The following is a 19,065-nucleotide window of genomic DNA, read 5'->3' on the forward strand; positions in this document are numbered from 1 at the left end:
GCGTTAACTTGGTTTTAAAGCCTTTACTTTAAAATATACGACATTAATCTTACAGAGAATGTGATGATTTTATGGATAACCAAAGTCAGTCATATATCCACAAACACAACAAGCTGAAAGTCAGTGAATGCTGCTCGGTTTGCAGTCCTGAATATCACGGCACAAGCAGGATTCACTACACTGTTAATGTTAGCTATGTTATATCGCTGCCTCTGTTCGGTGGTGTCAAGCCAATTGGACTTTAACGTTTGTTTGAACAAGCTGACGGTTCACTCGTTAAGCTGAAAGAAAGATGCTTTAGTCACAGGAGTCACACGTGTCCACTGTACCATCTGGGAACTCTTCTTGTTTAGCACTCGTAATAACACAAACATTAAATCCTCCTTCTCTTGTGCTGTTTTGTAGCAGTGTATACACCTGAGACTGTCACCTGTGTGCCTGTCCTGCACTCTCTCTCTTTGTATTTCTCTCTGATTGTGTAATAAAAGTATGAACATGTATTTATAAGTTACACTTGTGTTTGAATCCTGCAGCTTATCACACATTTGATATGTGTCCAGAGTGAGGACAGACTGAGGGACCCACTGCTGCACATCATCTGTGAGGCTTTGCACCCCTGATGATCCACCAGGACAAACTCAGCAGTGTGTGAGGAAGAGGAGGAGGAAGAGCCAGCAGCAGCTGACAGATGGAGAGAATAGACAGACTGTTCCCTGTTTGTGAAGAACTGCTAGGAAAGTTTAAAATAGCTAATTGTCTGTCCTGAATCAGTCTTATTAGTTAATGTTCAAGTAATTTTATCATTCCAGTGTTTTCAGTGTGGGAGAAAGTACTCAGGGCCTTCAAGTTACACACTATGAAAGGCAGCAACAAGTTTAATATTCAGACAGAAACCTAAAGTATGTATCAGCAGCAGAATGGACCTAAAAATAAATGTCCATGTTTGTTTCAGTTCTATGAAGCTTTGAGTATTTTGGATTAGTAGTACTGCTGTGGTTGTTGTATCATATTGCTGTAATTGTTTATATGCTTTATATATTCTGAGGTAAGTTGATCTATAATGTTACATCATATTCTATAAGGATGTTATGTGTTTGTAGACTTTCTGCCCAGTTTGACCCATTTAGCAGAAGTCAGCCTGTTTAAGGCTCTGATATCTATTCTGTATGACTTAAAGCAGTTATGACATGGTACGATTTTCTCACCCAATAAAGGAATATTTAATATATCAGTCTACTCTTCATTTTATCAGAAACATTTATCACAGCTTGTACATTTTCTTTTTAAACTTATATGTAAGCACTGAGCCAAATTTAGTAATGCCATCTTAATAAAATAACAGCATTTGTCTATTATATTTAATATATCTATATATACACTGTCAAAGATACTTGTCTTTGAGTAAAGATTTAAGGTGGTAGGAAATATAAATAACTGCAACTTGAATCTTTACTGAAGCTCAGTATTTGACACAGAGTTCAAGTTCACTGCTGTAATAACTAATAATGGTTAATATAATAATAACTTTAATATTGGCCATATTATATTTACATTACCAAAGTAAGTTGACTTTAGTCTCATGAACAACATTAGCTAATTGTTATTTACTAGCTAATTTTACAATGAGTGTTCAGTACAGAAATGAAGCCCAACAATCATGTTTTTACAGTACCGTGGTCTCAGCCTCAGATACTTATCAAATCAAAGAGATCCCATAAACAAAATGAACCTACAGAAAAACTTTTCTCCTTCATTTCTGTCAAACGATGCTGTATGAAACATTTCCAGCGGTTAGTATCATAGTTGCTAGGCAACCTGGGCAGCGCGACGGGGGTAAGGCTGTCCCATTTCACAAGCCTCGCACTTCCGGCCTCAGCGATCTTTGAGTGCGTGGCCCTTGTGGACCGTTAAGGCTGTGTACTTTAAGGCTGCAGACCCTGAATTGGGATACAGCCACAGACTAACAAGCAGACACTATGACATCATGGACAGGCAGAGGAAACACAGGGAAGTGGGACCAGTGCAGGTACACAACAGAAACCTAACAAATGGCAAATCTATTTTTTTTTTTTTTTTTTTTTAACCTGTCCCGTTTGGTTCTTTTGCCATCAGAATTATTGTCTAAAGGCGAAGAAAGATGCCCAACGGATTTACTTTACCAAATGGACCATCCCAGCCTTGCCGTAATGGTCCATCTGATTCACCTTTTATTGTTTATTTTATTTTCACTTGCTGAATACGGGACAGACTTGACTGGTGGAAAGAAAGGGGAGAAAGAAAGAGGGAAAGAAAAAAAAAAAAACCTGAGAAGAGGGACGGGGAAAAAGGGCAAAAAACAAAAACCAACAGAATAAGCAGACAAAAAATACATATATCGATCACCTGGATCACCTGTTGAGAAAGAAAAAAGAAAGCAAGCAGAAGAAGACAAGAGTAATAAACAAGATCACAATGATATATGGGAATATGACAGTAAATACTAAATATTAAACATTATGGTGCAGCACGTGAGATCGACAGCGCACAGTGTGCTTTGAGGTAGGAGCCAAAAAGGGTGTAGTTTGTGTGTGTGATCACCCGTGTGTACACCTGTGAGCGTGAACGCGCTTGTTTTTAAAAGGTTCCTTCATGTAATGATCTGCTAGAGGGTGTGGGGGGCCACTGCCCCGACCTCCAGGGCATGAAGCAGGTATGGAGGAGATCAAAACTCCAGACATCCAGAGGCCCCCAGAACACAAGAGACCAAGGAAGACCAACAGAGGGGCAGCTGCGCCACTATCCCAGAAAGAGCTGAGGAGAGTCCCAGATGAGGGGTCACTCAGCAGCGGCGGAGCAGAAGCCAGGGGGGGTTGCAGTGACGTGCCCGTGAGCTCCGCCGGCAGCCAGCTGTGCCTGAGTGACCGAGCCCCGGGCCGAGAGGCCGAGGGCACCCCATCCCCGAAGTGGCCCGAGCGAGCCCCAGGCTCCATGCCCCGATAAGCAGCCGCCAAGGAGTGAGCCGGTGGGTACCTGGGCGCCCACCCCGGACACAAAGAACCACCAACGCACCGAAGTCTGAGGGCGTCTGCCACCGGCAGGGGAAGTGGTGGGGGAGATGGGCCTCCAAACCTTGGAGGGCCTGAGATGTCCCCAGAGAGGTGGGGTCTGATACCCAACCTGACATATAGACACAGACAAACAGGCACACACAGATACAAACATCTATTCCCACCCTCATGCTCTCAACACTCACCCAACGTGGAGACAGACATAAAGAGACGCTGTACACACAATCACACTCCCCAAGCGTAATCTAAGCCCCGGGTCTAGGTACCCTTGCCCCTGGAGGGGGAAACTGCGCCCAGACCCAGGTGGTGTTACCCTTTTCCCTGCGGTGGGGAGAAGCAGACCGCCCCGACTCCGCAGCAGCAGGGAGGCCCCACATTCCAGACCCCAGTCGGACGGCCAACTCCTCCTCCTAGCCCCCCCGCTCCAGCAGGCCGCAGAGAACGGGGGTGTAGGAAGACTCCAAACCTCCCTCCACCCGCTCATATGTAGTGTTGATGTATGTGTGTTCTAAGGTGCATTTAAAACCCAGGAGGGCATGTAGCTACCTGCCAGAGCAGCAGGTAAGCGCATAGCCCCTCCTGATAGCCCTCAATGTCTACGTGTATTTAAAATTGAGAGGTGGGCAGCGACGCCAGGGGTGAGGTGTACACCCTAATGGTGATTGGAATCCGTGTAGCGTGCCCACCCCCAAGATCCTATATGTATGTGTAATGAGAGTGTGAGTAATGTGAATGTCTAAGTTGTGGGATAAAATTGAGGCAGAGGCAGCCAGAAGGGGACAGAGGGGGGGGATGTCTCCTCTGCACCCTGGTGACACACCCCTACCCCAAGGCCCTGCATGTGTGGGTGATTGTGGTGGAGCGGGAAGAGGGAGGCAGCTGGAGATGGGGAGGGAAGGAAGGGAGGGGCAAGTGACCCCTCCCTGGGGTCAGCTCCCCCGCTGACCCCAGTAGGCACCCCATACCCTGCAACCCGCCAGGGAAAGGGGGGCCCAGGCCCATCCAGACCGGGGCCCAGTGGAGCAGCGCCTCCCGGCCCCACAGAGCCCGGGACAGTCCACCTGACCCCACCACAGAGAAAACTGCACCCACCCCATCATCCACTCATCTTCCAGACTACACAAGACAATAGACGCCCAGGCTGAGATCTTCCTCCACCTCTCCTGTATCTCCCCCTCCTGCAGAGAGAGTTCCTGAAGAGAGGAAGGCTCCTGCAGGATGTGACAACCTCCCCCACCAGTTGAAGAGCCCCCAGGTGGTTCGATGCACAGGCGGCACCCTGCGCCAGGACTGGGCCCCATACACCCACCCGCCCACAACCCCAGCAACACACCAACCAGGACCCAAGCCCCTGAGGCTTGGCCAGGGCCCCAGCCCAGAGACGGAGTGCCCCCAGAACCTCACGCCCATCCCGGACCCACCCAGGGGCAGCCAGGCTACCAGGTCAGTAACCCACGTCCATCAGCACAGACCCTCCCCTAGCCCTGCTGCACGCAGCCACGAGGAAACCGTCACCTAAGAGCCAACAGAGCCCCTAATTGGCCATGACCGCTACCCCGGGTTGAGCCCCCAAGGAAGATGCTCCCGGGGAACCCCCCGATGCCCTAAGCCTGTCCCTACCCCCACACCAATCACAACAGTGAAGGTGGGACCAAACTAGGACCCCCCACCCCCACTAGGTGATGGAGCTGATCAAAGGAGCCCAGAGCAATTGATCTGATGTGGCGGCAGAGGCTGTATCAAGACTAATGTGATCTAATAGATAATTTCTACATTGGTTAGAATTAAGATTATTTTTATTTTTCCAGTTCATGAGGACTGTTTTCTTGGCTATGCATAGGGCAGTGAAAACCATATGGGCTATATTCTTTTCCGGAGTGACATTATCTAAGCTGCCCAACAAACATACTAAAGGGGAAGTTGGAATGTTACATTTCAGACACTTTGATAAGTCTTCACATATCTCACGCCAAAACTTCTGAACTGGTGGACAGAACCAAAGTGCGTGGATATAATTGTCCGGTGAATTGGTTTGGCAGTGTGAGCAGTTGTTGGTAGATGTAAAGCCCATCTTGAACATCCGATGACCTGTATAGTGCACTCTATGTAGTATTTTGTATTGAATTAATTGAAGACTGGGATTTCTAATTAGATGAAAAGTTTTTAAGCAAATCTGAGACCAGAAGTTTTGGTCAAAGTTAACTGATAAATCCGCTTCCCATTTTGCAATAGGAAATGATATTGATTCATCTGTTTTAGAAAGCATTCTGTATATTTTGGATAGTAATTTGGGGGTTTTAAGAGAAAGAAATTGAACCACACTTGGTGGTGTTTGTAGTTCATCTTGACCCAGTTTAAATCTCTTTTTTACTATGGATTTAGTTTGTTGATATTCTAAAAATCTTTTCTTGTTGATCCCATATTGTATAACTAGTCTGTCAAATGAAATAAATTCTGTTCCTTCTAGTATATGTTCTAAATATTTGATTCCTTTACTACTCCAATCTGAAAAGTTTATCATATTATTGTTTTGTAATATGTCAGGGTTGTTCCAGATAGGTGTACGTTTGCATGGGATTAATGAAGACTCAGTCAGCTTCAGAAACTCCCACCATGCTGTCAGAGAGGAGCTGATGTTGATGCTTTTGAAGCATTCATGTCGTTGGATGTTTGAGCTGATAAATGGTAGATCTGAAATCTCTAGATTATTGCAAAGTGCTTGTTCTACATCTAGCCAAGGTTCATCTAAGAGGGTATGTTTTTGCCATCCTGAGATAAACTGAAGCCTGTTTGCTAAGAAGTAGTGCTGAAAGTTAGGTACTTCTAATCCTCCTTTATCCTTGGTCTTTTGTAGTGTTTTTAAGCTTATACGTGGGGGCTTATTTTTCCAAAGGAATTTGGACATATATGAATCTAGAGATCTGAACCAATCTTGCGGCGGTTTAGTTGGGATCATTGAGAATAAATAATTTATTTTTGGTAATACCATCATTTTTATAGCGGCAACCCTTCCCATGAGTGATATGGGTAGACATTTCCACCTAGCCAGATCACCTTCTACTTTCTTTAAAAGTGGGATATGGTTTAATTTAGTTAGATCTGCAAGCTTGGGAGAAACATTAATACCTAAATATTTTATATTTCCCGATTGCAGTGGAGTAGAAGAGGAATTATGGAAGGAGCAATTAATCGGAAGGACTGTAGATTTTGACCAGTTAATTGAGTAATCTGATATTCTTGCAAAAGAGTTTATCAGTTCAATCACCCCAGAGATATTGGTTTGTGAATTTTGGAGAAAGAGTAACACATCATCCGCATAAAGGCTGATTTTATGTTCCACGTTCTTGCATTTTATGCCCTTAATTACTGAATTCTGTCTAATTGCTGCTGCTAGTGGTTCGATAAAAATTGCAAACAGTGAAGGGGAGAGTGGGCATCCCTGCCTGGTGCCCCTCAGGAGACAGAAGCTGGAGGATGTCTGGTCATTTGTTCTGACACAAGCTGTTGGGGAATTATATAATATTTTTAACCAGTTGATGAAAGAAGATCCAAAACCAAATTTATGTAAAGTTGCAAATAGAAATTTCCAGTTAACTCTGTCAAATGCTTTTTCTGCATCTAAAGAAAATATTGTAGTTTCAAGATTTTTACTGTATGAGTAGTCTATCAAATTAAGTAATCTACGTGTATTTGTTGATGAGTGCCTACCTTTTATGAAACCAGTTTGGTCAGGATGAATTAAGAGGGGGGTTATTTTCTCTAATCTCTTTGAGAGAGCTTTGCAGATTATTTTAAGGTCTACATTTATAAGGGATATTGGACGATAGCTTGAGGGATATACAGGGTCTTTGCCTGGTTTTAGCAGGAGATTAATGTTTGCAGAATTCATATTTGATGGAAGTCTGCCATTTTCTTTGATTTCCAACAACGTTCTGTAAAAAACTGGTGCTAGAATCGTCCAGAATTCTTTGTAGAATTCTGCAGGAAAGCCGTCTGGACCTGGAGCCTTATTATTGGGCATACTTATCAGGGCTTCCTGGAGTTCACCTGATGTCAGTGGCGAATCCAGTGCCATTGCTTGAGTGTCTAATAATTTTGGGAGAGTTATGTTGTCTAAAAACTGATCAATTTCCTTTTTAGATGGGTTTATTTGTGGTGAATACAACGTTTTATAGAAATCCCTGAAAATGTTGTTTATTTGTTTCGGGTCATATATTGTGTTCCCAGATGAATCTTGAACAGCACATATAGTTGTTTTTTCTTTCTTTATTTTTAGCTGGTTTGCTAGAAATTGACCGGATTTATTACTATGTTCATAATTTTGTAAGCGTAGTCTTTGTACTAAGAATTTTGTTTTTTTATCAATTATCTCATTTAATTCTAGTTTTGTTTTGCGTATTTTGTTCAGTGTTTCCTGATCTTGGTCGGACGCGTAGGCTTCTTCTAGTGATTTGATGGTTTTTTCTAATTCCTGAATATTTTTGTTTTCTTTTTTCTTTTTATGTGATGAGAAAGAAATTATTTTACCTCTCATCACAGCTTTCCCTGCTTCCCATAAAACAGAAGCTGATGTTCCGGGAGTGTCATTAAAGTCTAAATATGAAGTCCACTCTTTTTTAAAATATTTAATAAAGTCTTCATCTTTAAGCAGTGATGTATTAAATCTCCAGTTTTTACTTGGCGTAGTATTATTCTTGTGCATTAGTGTTAAAGATACAGGAGCATGATCGCTGACAGCTATAGGATGAATCTCAGTGTCTGAAATGTCACTCAGCAGTGAGCTGCTGACCAAAAAATAATCCAGACGAGAGTAGGAGTGATGAACATGTGAGAAAAAAGTATATTCCTTACTGGTGGGGTGGAGGGAGCGCCATGCATCGCAAAGACCAAAGTCGCTCATATATTGTTTGATTATATTTGTGGACTGCCAATTACGCTGAGTTCCTGCTGTATTGAGCCTATCCATTTCTTCATTTAGTCCAAGGTTGAGGTCGCCTCCAAGAACAAGTGTGCCATCTAAGTGTTCAGAGAGTGCACTGAAAAAACTGTGAAAGAATGAGGGATCATCAGCATTTGGACCATATACACTTACAATACATAGCTTTTTATCAAGTATAGATAGTTTAATGATTAAGAATCTGCCTTCTGGATCTATAACTGTATCGAGTACTGTGAAATTAATATTTTTATGTATTAAAATTGCTACTCCCCTTTGTCTAGAATTATAACAAGCTGAGAACACATTAGAAAACTCAGGTGTTTTAAGTTCATTCGAACCTCTAAGAGGTCTGTGGGTCTCTTGTAAAAGGACAACATCTGCCTGTAGTTTTTTGAGTTGGTTAAATATTTTTAACCTCTTTTCTCTGGAGCCAGCTCCATTTACATTCCATGTAACGAATCTTAGTGCACCCATAGATGTCTGTGTATAACTAGGGGTGTATGCTGTGTGTGTCGCTTAGACAGGTGGAGAGAATACATCACTTGTTCATAAATAAAGAGAGGGAGAGAGAGAAGAAATGTGTGGCGAGATGCTCCCTGAGTCTGACTATGTGTGTGCATATTTACTAATATGAGTACGCTTGGCTTAAGTGTGTGTATCCTATACGACTGTGTGCGCTGTCTGACTGATGTAAATGTGCTGCCGTTGAGCGCATGACTGTGCGTGATCGTGCTGTGCGTATGTGTGGAAATAAAGGATGTTGTTTGTGGATGAGTGTGGAAGCAGGTGATCGAAGCAGTGAAAGAAAGAAAGAAGAAAGAAAAAAACCAAGGACAAGTGTGAGCAGCATAAAAACAAGAGGGGGAAAAGGAGAGAAGAAAAAACAAGAAGAGAAAAAAAAGAAAAGAAAAAAACCCGGAAACATTCCAATCAAACCATTGACGGAGAGTGACGGTGTTAATTCTGCTATGATATCACACTTAAGATGCGATTTGATACTAGTAAGTTAAACAGATGTTAATGCAAGTTAGTGTGAGTGGATGGGGAAAGGGTGTAGCGGATTCTTATCTGGTGTGAAGTTAATACAGCCACGGAGTGATGTCGGGGTCGCGGTGGAGCTGTCCGTCCATGTACAGCCGGTCCACAGCGATGACGGCGCGGGAGCCCTTCTGGATGAAGCCGCGTCGGATTGGGAAGAGGACCCTGCGTCGTTCCAGGATCTCTTTGGGGAACTGGTCGTTCACGCTGAAGTCCGTTCCTTTTAATTCCCTGCCGCGACTTTTCACATGTTCCTTTTGTTTGAAGTGGCCGAATTTGGCCACGATAGGACGTGGTCTCCCGGCCGCAGCCCGCATCCGGCCGATGCGATGCACCCTATCGAAGACGATGTTCTTCACCGTTTCCTCCGGCAGCTTCAGGTGGGTTTTGATGAAGCTTTTTACCGTGGTCTCCACGTCCTCTCCAGCGGCTTCTGGAATACCAGAAAATACCAGATTATCACGCATGCTACGAGCTTGTAGATCAATAACTGTTTCTTTTATTTTTTTATTTTCTCTATTGAGCTGGGTAACATTTTCTGTGAGACATTTCACCGACTCCCTTAGCGTGGCATTTTCAGCAGCGAGCGTTTCCACCTGCTGCTGGCTGAACTCCAGGGATTCTCGCAAGCATTTAAATTCCCGGTGAAGAAGCTCCACCAAGGACAGCCTTGCGTCGAAAGTGGACAATCGCTTGTCGATTGACTCCAGTATGTCGGCAATATCTTTGCCGGCTGGCGATGTTGTGCCGGGGGAATCTGCCGGGCGAAGTCTTTTCGACGATGGCGTCTCAGAATTAGCCGGGGAAGCTGCACACTGGGCCTTCTTCATCACTAGATCCTGAAAGCACTGATCAATATAATCTTGGAGAGCCTCTAAACTCTCCCCGTTGTTCTCCAGGGTGTTGGAGATTATTTAGACAAATAACGTTAGTTGTAAGACAATTGATAAATGTATTTGGTAAGATTGAAGCTTAAAGGAATTTATTCAAATCTAAACTACCATTCGCTTTAATTTTCCGCCAAAATCTCCGGCGTCTGACGTCAGTTACAACATGAGTCCCTTACCTTGTCCGTCACTTCCGTCACTTACCTCTCACCTCTCACCAAATGGCAAATCTAAACAAAAGACATAACCAGAATAAACAAGAACACGGAGTATAATAAGGAAACACAAAACACTGAGTCGTCAGACTCAGGACCATGACAAATAGACTTCTTTAAAAACTATTTTCTTTAGTCCATGACATCTACCATCATAATTGATTGTCCTAATTATAAAATTAAAAACAACATATCCCTTTCAATGACACCTACTATGGTATACAAAATGTGTCGATGAATGTGAATGCAGAATCTGTGCTATTGTGAAATGTTGTTCAGATTACTTAAACACACATTTAGAACTTACTTGCTGTCTTGGTTGGTATATTGTTGTGGTCCAGTCAATTCAAAATACACATATCAAACACTGCCTGAAATCTTTTCCTTCAAGGCTTTACATTTTAATCTACTTTTTTGTTTATGTATTAATTTATTAATTTTACTTTGAAAATCCATACAGCTATACTACAGGTAGGGAAATATTTATGATGTATTTTTTCAGTTTCATTTTACTTACTTGTGTGTGCAGATTAGCTGTTACTTTTGTTTCTCGGGAGGAGTTTTCTTTGGTCTCACGTCTCAGTGTTGATGCAGACATTTAAAATGATGTCCTCACATTAAATCAAGGAGCTAGGGGCATAGAAATAGCAACATTGAAGACAACCAATGATTTGGCTTAAATTCTGTTTTTCTAGTAAAACTTGCATAAAGCTGAACTGTACCAAATGCATTATTTTGTAAACAGACATTCTTGGTGGCAGATCATGGTGCTGATATAAAGCCAAAAAATAAATTTTCATCACTGTTCCTTTTAGATAAATTTAAAAAATTGTTATGGCCCTGGGCCTTGGAGGGAGTGAGACTGCCTTTTGTGTTCATGCAAATCCGTGTGTGCCATGACTTGTGGGTGATTGGTTACTGGGAGACCCGTGCCAGCCCTCTTTTATGCAGAATGAAGTGTGCCAGACCACATGGACGATTGGCTGCCCGGGGATCCCGTGATGCTCCAGGAGGCAATCAGTGGCTGATCGTGCTCACCTGTGGCTACAAAAGGCTGGAGGTCCTTCACTCTGTGGCTGCTGCTTAGGACTGAACATGCAGTTTGCCCTTCGTGTCTCCCGCTTCGGTCTTTGTTGAACTTGTTCATAATGCTGAACTTTGTCAAACCTTGGTGCATGCTTGAACTTAGCCTGATTAGAGTTTTGAGCTGCTAGCTTGCTTTGATTAGAATTTTGTGACGCTAGCTTGCTTTAGTTATCCCTTAGCTTTTACGTTTACTTGTGTTTTTGCTTTACGTGTGTTAGTTGGTTTCCCAGTGGTCTGCTGAACAGCCCTGTCGGTTTTCTGTTTAAAGTTTGAAATTAAAACCTTTTACTTTACTCAGTTTGTGTGGGGGGCTTGTGTATGTTACTCCTCCCCTGACGCCTAGCAGAGGGGGTCGTAACAAAAATGTATACATAAAAAAACCATAATCATTCCACAAGCACTCATATTTGTGGTATTTCCATATTGATGATCTATAAGCTCAAAATTGCTCAAAATTCTCTCTGAAGGTTCTGAAAAAGTATTACCCAAACCCCTTTGTTTACCTTAAATTATTCTGATTTTTAAAAAGCTTTTCGTAAAATTCACTTAATGTAACATTAAGGTGATCATTTTTAATGGAAAATGTATGCAGGTGTTACATTCTTCTTTTATGGATGTTTCATGTGTCACATTAAACCTACATCACCCATACTTAACTTCACAGTCACCAAAGTTTTCATTCATAATGAAATTTTGCTTGACTCTCGACTATTATAGTAGGATCTTTACCTTACAATGTAAAGCGCTTTGTGATTTGACTGTATGTAAATAAAATTCTGTTATCCCTAAATTTGTAAGTGCAAACAAATATATTTTTAATTATTATTCCAATTTCTTTGTTACTCACATGAATAATGAGAGTTATTCTGGATCATGCTGGGATTCCATCAATTCTTCTTTGTAACTTTAATAAAAAAATAAAATAAATAAAATTTCCATTGTAGCTAAGGGCCATCAAACTAGGTTGTGTATATTTTAGTAGAGATTGTGAATAGAGAATAGGTTTGCAAAATACATTACAAAATACATTAATAAATGAATAGGAAAAGTTACATTTATTCTGATTCCACTCAACTGTTCTGTTCCTGTAGTGTAAAAGGACTTTAATGACCTCTTTTTGTGTGTGTGTGTGTGTGTGTGTGTGTGTCCCGTTTGTCAGAATTATTGTCTGAAGGCCAACAAAGATGCCTGGCGGATTTACTTTGCCAAGTAGATATTTACGGCCTTGCTGTATTAGTTCATTTCATTGACCTTTGAAATGAACCAGGCCAGTAACCCACGTCTGCCAGCACAGAACCCTCCCTAGACCTGCTGCACACAGGCACCAAGAAAATACCACCCAAGAGCCACCAGAGGCCCCAAACAGGTCATAAACAGGTCTGAAGTAGTGGACAGAACCAAAGAGCATGGATGTAATTTTCCAGTGTAGTGCCCTGACAGTGTGAGCAGTTGTTAGAAGACGTAAAGGCCATCTTGAACATACATTGAGCTGTATAGTGCACTCTATGTAGTATTTTGTATTGTATTAATTGCAGATTGGGATTACTAATCAATTGAAAGGTTTTTAAGCATACCTGAGACCAGAAGTTTTGGTCTAAGCCAGGGGTCGGCAACCCGCGGCTCTTTAGTCTTTATTTTGCGGCTCTGGGTGGTTTGGGAAAATAAATTTGAAGTATTTAGCTGAAGTGTATTTTATTTGTGTTTAGTTCTTTTTTTAACTTGTAGTTCTAAATTGGAAGATTATTGTGATTTTGAAATATAAAAAAAAAAAAATTATATCTTATTATTTTTTCATCGCTCAAAATAAGCGTCACACTCGCGGAAGCCGGTATACCCGCCGAAACGCCATGCATTTATCGAGACTTTCGACCCCAGGTAGGCCAATTATGGATCTTCAGATCCACATTATGTCGGCAGCTATTCTCCACCGTGAACTATGTTAAAAACAAACACCGCTCACGCCTCACAGATGACAGCTTACAATCCTGCGTGAAGATGAAAGCCCCGATTTGCAGACGCTGTGCGCAGAGGTTCGGGACCATAAGTCTTATTGTAAACATATTACAGCATGAACATGCTTTTCAGCATCTCTTTATTGACCACTTTTCACACACGGTTGCTGTACGCATACAGCCGGCTGTAGCTTTTCAGCTCACAGCCCGACAACACAACAGCAGAGAGAGCACAGACTTTAAGGCGGCGAGGCGTGATTGCGGGTGCCGCTCAGGTGCGTCCGATTCCCATGCAGTGGCACTGCAGACCACGCCCCGCCACACACATTAACCAGGTAAAATACATATTTAGGCAGAATTTTGCAAATATCTATTTTTTTTTTAGCAGCATAGTGCTTTTTTTCCAATTACTTTTTAAAAGTCAGGTCAAGGCTCCAAAAGCCCAAATTCGATATAAGGGTGGCGGCTCACAACAGTTTTTGATTGCTACATGGATCATTTTAGTTCAGCTGGGTGTCTTTCCTTTTGTTATATTTCTTTAAGAGTTCAAAATGTGTTAATTACATAAATAAAATGTAATTTTCTCTGTAGCACTTCATGGATTTCATAAGCAACACACCTTAGTTGCTCTATGGATTCTTTTAAAAAGCAGTTTAAAACTTTTCTTTTCAAACAAGCCTTTTGTTGATCTACGTATTTTATATTCTTTACATTATTTACATTTGATCTTTTACATTGTGTATAACGTCTATTGATTGTATTGTTTATTTTAATATTTGTGTACAGCGCTTTGTGACTGCCTGTCTGTGAAAAGCGCTTAATAAATAAACTTTACTTACTTACTTTAGTTGTTCACACAAAGCATAAAGGTAAAAAAACCCAATATATACAGTGTTATTTGTGTAAAGTTTCAAAAAAAAGAAAAAAAAAAGAAAGAAATCCCAGTTAACTTTGTCAAATGCTTTTTCAATTCAATTCACTTCAATTCAATTTTATTTCTACAGCGCCAAATCACAACAAAAGTCGCCTCAAGGCGCTTCATAGGTACAGAGAAAAACCCAACAATCATATGACCCCCTATGAGCAAGCACTTTTGCGACAGTGGGAAGGAAAAACTCCCTTTTAACAGGAAGAAACCTCCGGCAGAACCAGGCTCAGGGAGGGGCGGCCATCTGCTGCGACCGGTTGGGGTGAGAGAAGGAAAACATCTAGAGATAGTATTGCGGTTTTGATGTTTTTACTACATGAATAGACTATTGAACTAAGTAATCTACTTGTATTTGTTGATGAGTGTCTACCTTTTATGAAACTGGTTTGGACAAGATGAATTATAAGGGGGGTTCTTTTCTCTAATCTGTTTGAGAGAGCTTTGCAGATTATTTTGAGGTCTACATTAATAAGGGATATTGGACGATAGCTTGTTGGAAATACAGATGTTTGCCTGGTTTTAGCAGGAGACTAATATTGGTAAAATTCATATTTGGTGGTAATCTGCAATTTTCATTGATTTCCTGCAATGTTCTGTGAAAAACTGCTTTCCCTGCTTCCCAGCGAACAGATGCTGATATTCCAGGCAAGTCATTATAGTCTCAATATGAAGTCCACTCTTTTAAAAAAAAAATTTTAATAAATTCTCTGAGCAGTGATGTAATAAATCTCCAGTTTTTACTTGGCAGAATGTTCTTTTTATGTATAAGTGCTAAAGATACAGGAGCATGACCGCTGACAGCTATAGGGTGTATCTTACTGTCTGAAATATCACCCAGCAGTGAGGTGCTGAGTAGGAAATAATCCAGAGCAGAGCAGGATTGATGGACATGTGAGAAGAATATATATTCCTTATGGCTGGGTTGAAGGGAGCGCCATGCGTCGCATGTTTGATTATATTGGTGAAACTGCCAATTGCGCTGAGTTTCTGCTGTAATGAGCCTATCCATTTCATCAGTTTGCTCGGGGTTCAGAGAGTACACCAAAAAAAACAACAACAAAAAAAACCCCCCAACAACAACAGAAACATGGAACATGGGGTCTTCATCATTTGGGCCATATATCCTTATAATACATAACTTTTTGTTGTGTAGTGTTGGGATTCAGAGATTCTTTTATTGTTACCATATAATCTGCCTTATGATGAATGCATTAATAACATGGTTTACAGTATTATTTTATCAGTAATATTCCTTACAGGGTTCATATTGCATTGAATATGTTTGTCATTACATTCATTCTATTCACAGGTAGAGTTCATTTTATACACATTGCATATCTGTGCTTGTTTAGAGTTGATGTTCCATCCAAGAGGGTTTTAAGCTTCACTGGTGAGAGTGTCCAGGTGATACATGTTGAGGGAAGATGAGAACATAGCAGGTTAATTGCACGCATGCTTACAATACACATATTAATCTAGTAGCAGGCCTGAGCGAGGGCCCAAGTGTCTTCTGCTTTTCTTTGAGACCTGCGCCAATTCTGTCTACTTAGTGATTGATGACGAGGGTCCATTATTAGCCCTTAGAGACCCTGAAGCTTGAAGTTTATTACCTTAAAAGGCAAGTGTTATAGAAAAGAGAAGTTACATGTCTGTTTATAGTTATTAGAGATGTACAAGATGTACCCTTGTCTGTAAACAATGACTGTACACAATGTATTTTTGACCTGTATTGACGTGTATGTGTGGGCGTTAATTTTCTAAAAAGGGTGCCTTGCTTCTGTTGGACTCAACCTTATGCTGACATACATAACTACCTGTCTTTCTTTATTCAATCATCTTCCGGGGGTGAGAGACCTCTGCACAGCTCAGACGCCAGTTGCAAGAGCTCTCTAACATTAGAATCATCAGCTGTGACTTATATGGTGTTATTTCGGTACTTTACACGTCACGCAGTCTTGAACATTGTTTATATGGGGAGTTCCTCTTTTTTGTGTCTATATCTATTAATATGCCTTGTGCACTAAAACTTCCTGTTTTTCAGTCTGGCTGAGCACTTGTTTGTGAGTCAAAGGTGGCCTTGCTCTACAAGCCTTCATTATTAAAGTACATAAAACAAGATTCTGAGCAGATACACATTAAAAATATTTCTTTTATTCCTAACAGTAGATAGTTTAATGATTAGGAATCTACTCTCTGGATCTATAACTGTGTTGAGTACTGTGAAATTAATATTTTTATATATTAAAACTGGTACTCCCCTTTGTCTAGAGTTATAGCAGGCAGAGAACACATTAGGAAACTCAAGTGTTTTAAATTCATTTATAGCTGTGACAGGTCTGTGTGTCTCTTGTAATAAAACAACTTCTGCCTGCAGTTCTTTAACCCTCTGGGGTCCAGGGTATAATTGGCCGTTTTTGACTACTTTTGATTTTACCTCTATATTTCACCTTTAAAAACTGTTTATCTTGCCTTGTTTGGTATCATTATTTTCAGCACAACCTCAAATATCTGAAATTTGAGTCATTTTGTCATTTTGGCATACTATATCAGCACAATTGATTCAGACAAAAAATTCAAAATCCGAGTAGAAAAAAGTTATATTTTTTACTGTAAAATCCACAAACATGTTTAACCAATCATTTTCATAACTTGAAAATGCAAATAGAAATTGCACATTTAAAAAAAATTATGCACGTGTTTTGCAAACAACAAAGTTATATGGTATTATTTACCTAAAAATGCAGCCAAGTCCTCAGGCGTTTTTTATATAACCATTTAAAACTATTGGTGTGTTGCCGGGGTTGTGGGCGGGTGGGTGTATGGGGGCCCAGCCCTGGCGCAGGGTGCCGCTGGTGCATCGAGCCACCTGGGGGGCTCTTCAACTGGTGGGGGAGGTTGTTACACCTTGCAGGTGCTCTCCTCTCTTCAGGAACACTCTCTGCAGGAGGGGGAGATACAGGAGAGGTGGAGGAAGATCTCAGCCTGGGCGTCTATTGTCTTGTGTAGTCTGGAAGATGAGTGGATGATGGGGTGGGTGCAGTTTTCTCTGTGGTGGGGTCGGGTGGACTGTCCTGGGCTCTGTGGGGCCAGGCTGCGCTGCTGCACTGGGCCCCGGTCCGGATGGGCCTGGGCCCCCCTTCCCTGGCGCGTCGTGGAGTATGGGGGTGCCTACTGGGGTTAGCCGGGGAGCTGGCCCCAGGGAGGGGTCACTTGCCCCTCCCTTCCTTCCCGCTCCACCACAATCACCCACACATGCAGGGCCTTGGGGTAGGGGTGTGTCACCAGGGTGCAGAGGAGGCATCCCCCCCCCCCCCCCCCCCCCTGTCCCCTTCTGGCTGCCTCTGCCTCAATTTTATCCCACAACGTAGACATTCACATTACTCACACTCTTATTACACATACATATAGGATCTTGGGGGTGGGCACGCTACACGGAATCCAAATTACCATCAGGGTGTACACCTCACCCCTAGCGTCGTTGCCCACCTCTCAATTTTAAATACACGTAGACATTGAGGGCTATCAGGTGGGCTATGCGCTTACCTGCTGCTCTCTGGCAGGTAGCTCCATGCCCTCCTGGGTTTTAAATGCACCTTAGAACACACATACATCAACACTACATATGAGCGGGTGGAGGGAGGTTTGGAGTCTTCTCATACCCCCGTCCTCTGCGGCCTGTTGGAGCGGGGGGGCTAGGAGGAGGAGTTGGCCGTCCGACTGGGGTCTGGAATGTGGGGCCTCCCTGCCGCTGCGGAGTCGGGGCGGTCTGCTTCTCCCCACCTCAGGGAAAAGGGTAACACCACCTGGGTCTGGGTGCAGTTTCCCCCTCCAGGGGCAAGGGTACCTAGACCCGGTTCTTAGAGTATCCTTGGGGAGTGTGATTGTGTGTACAGCGTCTCTTTATGTCTGTCTCCACGTTGGTTGAGTGTGGAGTAATTGCATTGAGAGCATGAGGGTGGGAATGGATGTTTGTATCTGTGTGTGCCTGTATGTCTGTGTCTATATGTCAGGTTGGGTTTCAGACGCCACCTCTCTGGGGACATCTCAGGCCCTCCAAGGTTTGGAGGCCTATCTCCCCCCCACCACCTCCCCTGCCGGTGGCAGACGCCCTCAGACATCGGTGCGTTGGTGGTCCTTTGTGTCCGGGGATGGGCGCCCAGGTACACACCGGCTCACTCCTTGGCGGCTACTTATCGGGGCCTGGAGCCTGGGGCTCGCTCGGGCCACTTCGGAGGTGGAGTCCCCTCGGCCTCTCGGCCTGGGGCTCGGTCACTCAGGCACAGCTGGCTGCCGGCGGAGCTCACGGGCACGTCACTGCAATCCCCCCTGGCTTCTGCTCCGCGGCTGCTGAGTGACCCCTCATCTGGGACTCTCCTCAGCTCTTTCTGGGATAGTGGCGCAGCTGCCCCTCTGTTGGTCTTCCTTGGTCTCTTGTGTTCTGGGGGCCTCTGGACGTCTGGAGTTTTGATCTCCTCCATACCTGCTTCATGCCCTGGAGGACGGGGCAGTGGCCCCCCACACCCTCTAGCAGATCATTACATGAAGGAACCTTTTAAAAAATAAACAAGCGCGTCCATGCTCACAGGTGTACACACAGGTGATCTCACACACAAACTACACCCTTTTTGGCTTCTACCTCAAAGCACACTGTGCGCTGTCGATTTTACGTGCTGCACAATAATGTTTAACATTTAATATTTACTGCCATATTCCCATATATCATTGTGATGTTGTTTATTCTATTACTCTCGTTTTCTTCTGCTTGTTTTCTTTTTTCTTTCTCAACAGGTGATCCAGGTGATCGATATATGTATTTTTTTGTCTGCTTATTCTGTTGGTTTTTGTTTTTTTGCCCTTTTTTCCCCATCCCTCTTCTCAGCTGTTTTTCTTTCCCTCTTTCTTTCTCCCCTTTCTTTCCCCCAGTAAAGTCTGTCCCGTATTCAGCAAGTGAAAATAAAATAAACAATAAAAGG

Source organism: Oreochromis niloticus, unplaced genomic scaffold (assembly GCF_001858045.2).
Source record: "Oreochromis niloticus isolate F11D_XX unplaced genomic scaffold, O_niloticus_UMD_NMBU tig00002839_pilon, whole genome shotgun sequence".
Lineage (NCBI taxonomy): Eukaryota > Metazoa > Chordata > Actinopteri > Cichliformes > Cichlidae > Oreochromis > Oreochromis niloticus.